The sequence below is a fragment of the Cryptomeria japonica genome, chromosome 3 (assembly GCF_030272615.1).
Source record: "Cryptomeria japonica chromosome 3, Sugi_1.0, whole genome shotgun sequence".
In the NCBI taxonomy this organism is placed as follows: domain Eukaryota; kingdom Viridiplantae; phylum Streptophyta; class Pinopsida; order Cupressales; family Cupressaceae; genus Cryptomeria; species Cryptomeria japonica.
Window position 1 is genome coordinate 935,485,692 of NC_081407.1, and position 5,734 is coordinate 935,491,425.

The following is a 5,734-nucleotide window of genomic DNA, read 5'->3' on the forward strand; positions in this document are numbered from 1 at the left end:
AGCCAATAAATTAGTAATAATATAAACAACAAAAATTGTATCTATCTTTTCATAGTTTAGAGGATAAATAACCTCATTGTCCTCTAAGTTCTCATAAGAAGGAACAACATCCTTACCATCACCTGATTGAAAACCAATTTCAAGCTTAGCACGATAAGAAGGGTTTGGTAGATTTTGAACTTAGTGTTCCAACATGGAAGGAAAAGGACTAGAAGAGGGGGTAAGAGTCCCTCTTCTCATACCCAAAAATTTATTGGTACCCATATCCTCAATCATCTAATTTATCTTTGAAATGGAATCCAATAGAATATTCAAAAGGAGCCCATTCTCATAACCTAAGTAATCCTAATCAAAAAGAGAAAGATGATATAAAGATGGGGAAGAAGTGAAATAATTTTCCTATTTCCACAAAACCCTATCCCGATCACTAACCACTTCACCAACAACCAAAGCTTCACAAGAAGTAGAGCTATCGATAGTGGGGCACTGCACACCCTAGTAGGGGTAGGAGAAGCATGGCTTCCCTTATTAAGCACAAGGAAAGAAATATCACAACTTAGAAATCAAAATAGAAGATCCAGAAATAGGACCTCCTATACCTGAGATGGCACCACCATATTCTTAGATGTCATCCTCAAAATAGTCAATTTCATCACTAAATTACAAGGTTTCAAAACTATTCATTCTCATTGCAATGTGCAATCTACCTTCACCTTTTCTATTGTCCTCATTTCTATTATTATGTTATCATAAAAGATGCAATTCAATAATTACATTTATTATTAAAATACAAATAGAGAATCCTTATAAAAGGATACTCAAAACCCTAAAGAATTATAAGATTCCTAAGTTTATCTTAAGCATAGAGTATAATAGACTAATAATTAAATAAATAATTATTAGCTAATAAAAGATTACTCTAACACCCCCCATTAATATGAACTTAAGGAGTAGCTAAAAAACAACTAAGGACTAAAAAAAGCATGTAAAAAATGCAAGAAAGCAACAATGAGTCCCGACAACTAGGCCTAATGAGGTACCCAAGTACAATAAAATCTCTATAAAGTGGAGAAAAAGGAGAAAAACCTATGGGAACAAAACTCTTCTCCAAGAAGAGATGAAAGCTCAAGTGAAGGGCTAAGAAGCCTCCAAACAAGAGTGTTCCAAAAGATAGGAACAAAAACAAGAGCATGAAAAACACCACTGAAGCATGAAATAGCTGCAAACACTGTCGAAGAGTAACTGTTGATTTGAAGAACCTCCATTGAAATAGAACATGACCAAGTAGAGAAGACTGTAATCTTCATGAGTGCCCTTAAATGACACTACTTGAATTAGATGGAAAACAAAGGAAAACAACTGAACTCAAAGATATAAATGGCATGAAACACCAAAGCCTAAAGAGTTGATCAATTGAACCAAGGAAGCATTAGAACCAATAGGACAAACCTCCTCATAATGTTGAAAAGGGAGAGGGACAGGTACACTAAAAAGGATGGCCAACAAGAACTGCATGATGAAGAACCAGAAACATCGAAGGTGCAGAGAAAGTACATAGTGTCATGGAAGGAACACTCACTTGACACAAATCATGAGGCTAATGTCATGGAAGGAACACTCACTTGACAAAGGTAGATGGCAAACAAAAGGCAAACATCAACCCCCCCATGGCACTTTATAAGTAGTGCATGTACAATAAGGCACAAGATGTGCAAGATCCCAAGTATACAATGCATGGTGGCACTTTATCTCAGTGCATTTGCATAAATAAAATGCTACAATGATCACAAGAGACAGAAGACTGGAAATAGAAAGAACAACCAAAGACAAGACATCCTACTCAAAGAAGAGATCCCAGGACCTGAAACATCCAAGGTATTCATTAGAGTGCTGAAAAAGCAAAAAATTGAATAAATATACCTGGAACAGAATTTGGAAAGAACACTCATATGACTGGAAAGTACACAAAACAAGCTTTCCAACAATATAAAGTGTTCGAAAAATGAAGTTCAAATGCTCAAGTGATGTCTCCCAAAGTGCAAAAAGGGAACCTCTGGATTTGACAGCATAAAACGCCATCAAACAAGAAAAATCAAAAGTTCAAACCTCTAGATCTGGATAGAGCTCAGAAAGAGATTTCCAACGATATAAGGTTTTTGAAAAAGCGCCTCCATATAACCAAGTTACAACCAAAAGAAAAAAAAACCCCTCTTGTAGGGCATAAAGGTTAGAAAAAATTATTATTTTTTTCATTTAATTTTTTTGGCAAAAATTTTCTGACGCATTTGCAAGTATAGTCATACGAATTTTTGTGCCTCAAAAAATGTGTCAATAAAAAATCATGTCCCAAATGCCCCTGTCACCTAAAATAGGCACATTATATATCAACATTCATGGAATCGGCCTTCTAAATCCAACTGTGAGGTCCTTTTGGCACCAAAATGTACCGAAAATAGCTACCCCCAGAAATGGAAACAAACAACTACACAAACCCTCGAATACACAGATCTGAAGAACAAGGCCCAAAAACTCTCATCAAGAGAACAAGGGCATGCAGATCTAGAGCTATGATACCATATTGAAGTTGAGGAAAAATCAACTCTATAGCTCCCAAAGATCACTTGCATGCAAACCTGTCATAGAAAGCGAGAAGCAAAATAGCTATGGAGGCCAAAATTCATAGATCCAGAAAAGAGAAGTAATATTGATTGTGCAACAAGAATGAAATTCAATAATTACAGTTGTTATTAAAATACAAAGAGATAATACTTATAAAAGGATACTCGAAACCCTAAAGAATTATAAGATTCCCAATTTTAGCTTAAGCATAGAGTATAATAGACTAATAATTAAATAAATAATTATTAGCTAATAAAAGATTACTCTAACAATTATGTTATCATAAAAGTGATAGACATTATGCAAAAAGAGATATAGAGTTATTCAAAATGACATTTTGGTAGCATAATCTCCTACAAAACCTATTCTAATAGAAACCTAATAGTTAATTTACCAAATACTAACAAAAGGGTGTTAGTTAAGAGTCAAAATTAGAGCTACTAATTGTCATAGCCTATATTCTTAGAAAACATGATTCCTACAAGGAAAATATGTTAGGCTTGCAAGAAAATACAAGAATTGTTAAATGGGAAGCTTAAGGCATATAGGAATTAATCCCTATAAGAATATCCAAGCTATATATGATTAAGAGTCACTAAAAATATATTATAAATATATTTTTAGTGGAAATGTCAATTTATTATCGATACATTGAAATATGTAGTGCACACATCAAATGGTAGGGTGCATACACCAAACTGTTACCTACAAATTTAAAACAAATACAAGAATATGAAAATGATTATAAAAGGAATATAGGCCTCACCAAGCATGCTAGGAATTTATGAATAAAATTTTAAGCATGAAGAAAAAGTGAAAAAATATATATATATTTTTTCTAAAATAAATGCAACACTTGGATTAAACATAAAAGTTAACAAAATATAGCCAAAATATATAAATATTCTCACCAGATTTTAACGCTTGTTGCACTGAGATATGGTGGTGGAGCTCAAGGAGTTTGAATTTGGTTACATTTGAGTTCTCACTTCTATAGCATATGGTTGCATTATAAATTATTATAAAGCTCGATTAGGCTTAGAAAAATTAATAAATTTTTGGCTCAAGGATTGGATGGATTGGATAAAAGGGAAGATCAAGGAATAAAATTGGCTGAGATACTTGGGAGGATGAAAGGAGGAAAAGTGTGCTCACATGATTAGTTGATGGAGAGGCTTCCAAGATTGATGGGGAATCTATACTTGATAATCCCTTTGGAAAAGATGGGTGGTCAAGATGGAAAACATGCTTTAGAATACCCTCGAGGAATGGGCTAGTACTTTCACCAATGTAATTCATCAAGATGAAATTTGAATTATGTTGATTTTATATTAGATATTGATTGTTTATGTTACTAGTATGTATAATGTGTGTATGACCTATTAAATGATCTAATACACTTTGGTTCTATAAAAATTATATATCTGTCTTATGCAATCTTCTTTATTAATCTAAGATGTTATTTTGCCCACGATATGTGACAACACTCATCTAACTACTTGATATTTCTCCTCTTAAGATTGTGTAGGAAGTTATTTCATATTTTCCTTTTACAATAGAATGAAACTATTTAATATTTTTCTTGGATATTATGTAATGATGACATAAATTTCTTTATCTACTTTCTATAAAACTCATAAATCTTCTCAATAAATTCTTAGCATGATTCATTTAAATTAATGTAGTTTTAATACTCCACCTTACTTTTCAATTTTTAAATAGGTTGTGCTTTATTTCTCTCATAATGGTTTGTTGGAGAGACAAGGATGGTCCTAGATCAATGTATTTAATTTTAAAGGTTTTAGGTTTGAATCCATAAACATAGAATAAACTTGTATAAATTTTAAGATAATGAACTACTTGATATAGAAATTAGAGTAGATCCTTGGGATAAGTGATGTTGATAATAAGTTGAAATATAGTTATTTTTCAATTTGCACATGAAATTTTTTTTTTTTATCTATTAGGGTAAGTGCACAAAAATGGTGGTCAAAAAGGGGGGTATAAGTGGACACTTTTTTTCTGAAATCAGGTGAACCTGAACTTAGAGGCAAAATTTGAAAGTCATCCACTCAAGATATGAAGATAATCAAAGAACAAATATTTTAGTTCTTTGAATATAGTCTCCAAAATACTAAACTTTTTCAAAATTGGATAATATTAAGGGGGTCAAATCCTTCACACACAAAAAACTGACCCTATTTTTTTCTGAAAAACATAACATAGTGTCTGACGTGCACATCAAAAAACTCATAGTTAGATTTAGTATTTTGACAAATCCTTTGGCAAAAAGATAGTTAAGAGTGAGCAATAGAAGATGTGTGTTTTTTTATAATTTTTTGTTGAGTATTTTTTTTTTTATGATTTTTCCAATCAAGCACATCCTGAAAATTAGGTACATGTTCGTGCGCGAAGCATAAGTTGCACTAAACAAATCAAAAATACAATTAATTTTTTTTTAATTGTAAAGAATCAAGCGCACTACAATAATATATAAAGTTTTTTAAATTTGGTTACGTATATCAAAAGTTATTCAAAAAATGGTGCACCTATGTCTGTGAGAACTATGGAGACACTAGTAAAAGAAATTCAATAATAATATGTTATTGTTGTTCAAATTGAAAAAAAAATATATGGCTAGAAAGCTCAGAAGATGGGCGAAAATATGGTGGAAATTTTAGAAATACCCACTTTATGATGTGTAAACCTGATGATGACAAAGTTGATAAACCAAGTTGATAAAATAAAACACGTCAAAAATGAGAGAAATGGAGGGAAATCAAACTTCCAGTCCGTAGCTTTGTCATCCAGACCTATTTCCAAGCCTAAAAAGTCAAAAGTGCGTATAGGGTACTTATCGTTTAAAAAGCACATACGGGGTATTTATAGTGTAAGAAGCACATACATGCGTGTTTCCCATTAAACAGCGCGTATGCGCTATCTTTACTATAAACAATGCATACGTGCTATTGTATAATATGTGTATATTCATATAATGTATGTAATATATAATATGTGTATAATATGACATTGTATATATAATATGTTTATATACATATAATATATTAAACATATATATACACATGTAAGTGTATCGTCTCTCCCTCTCAAACGC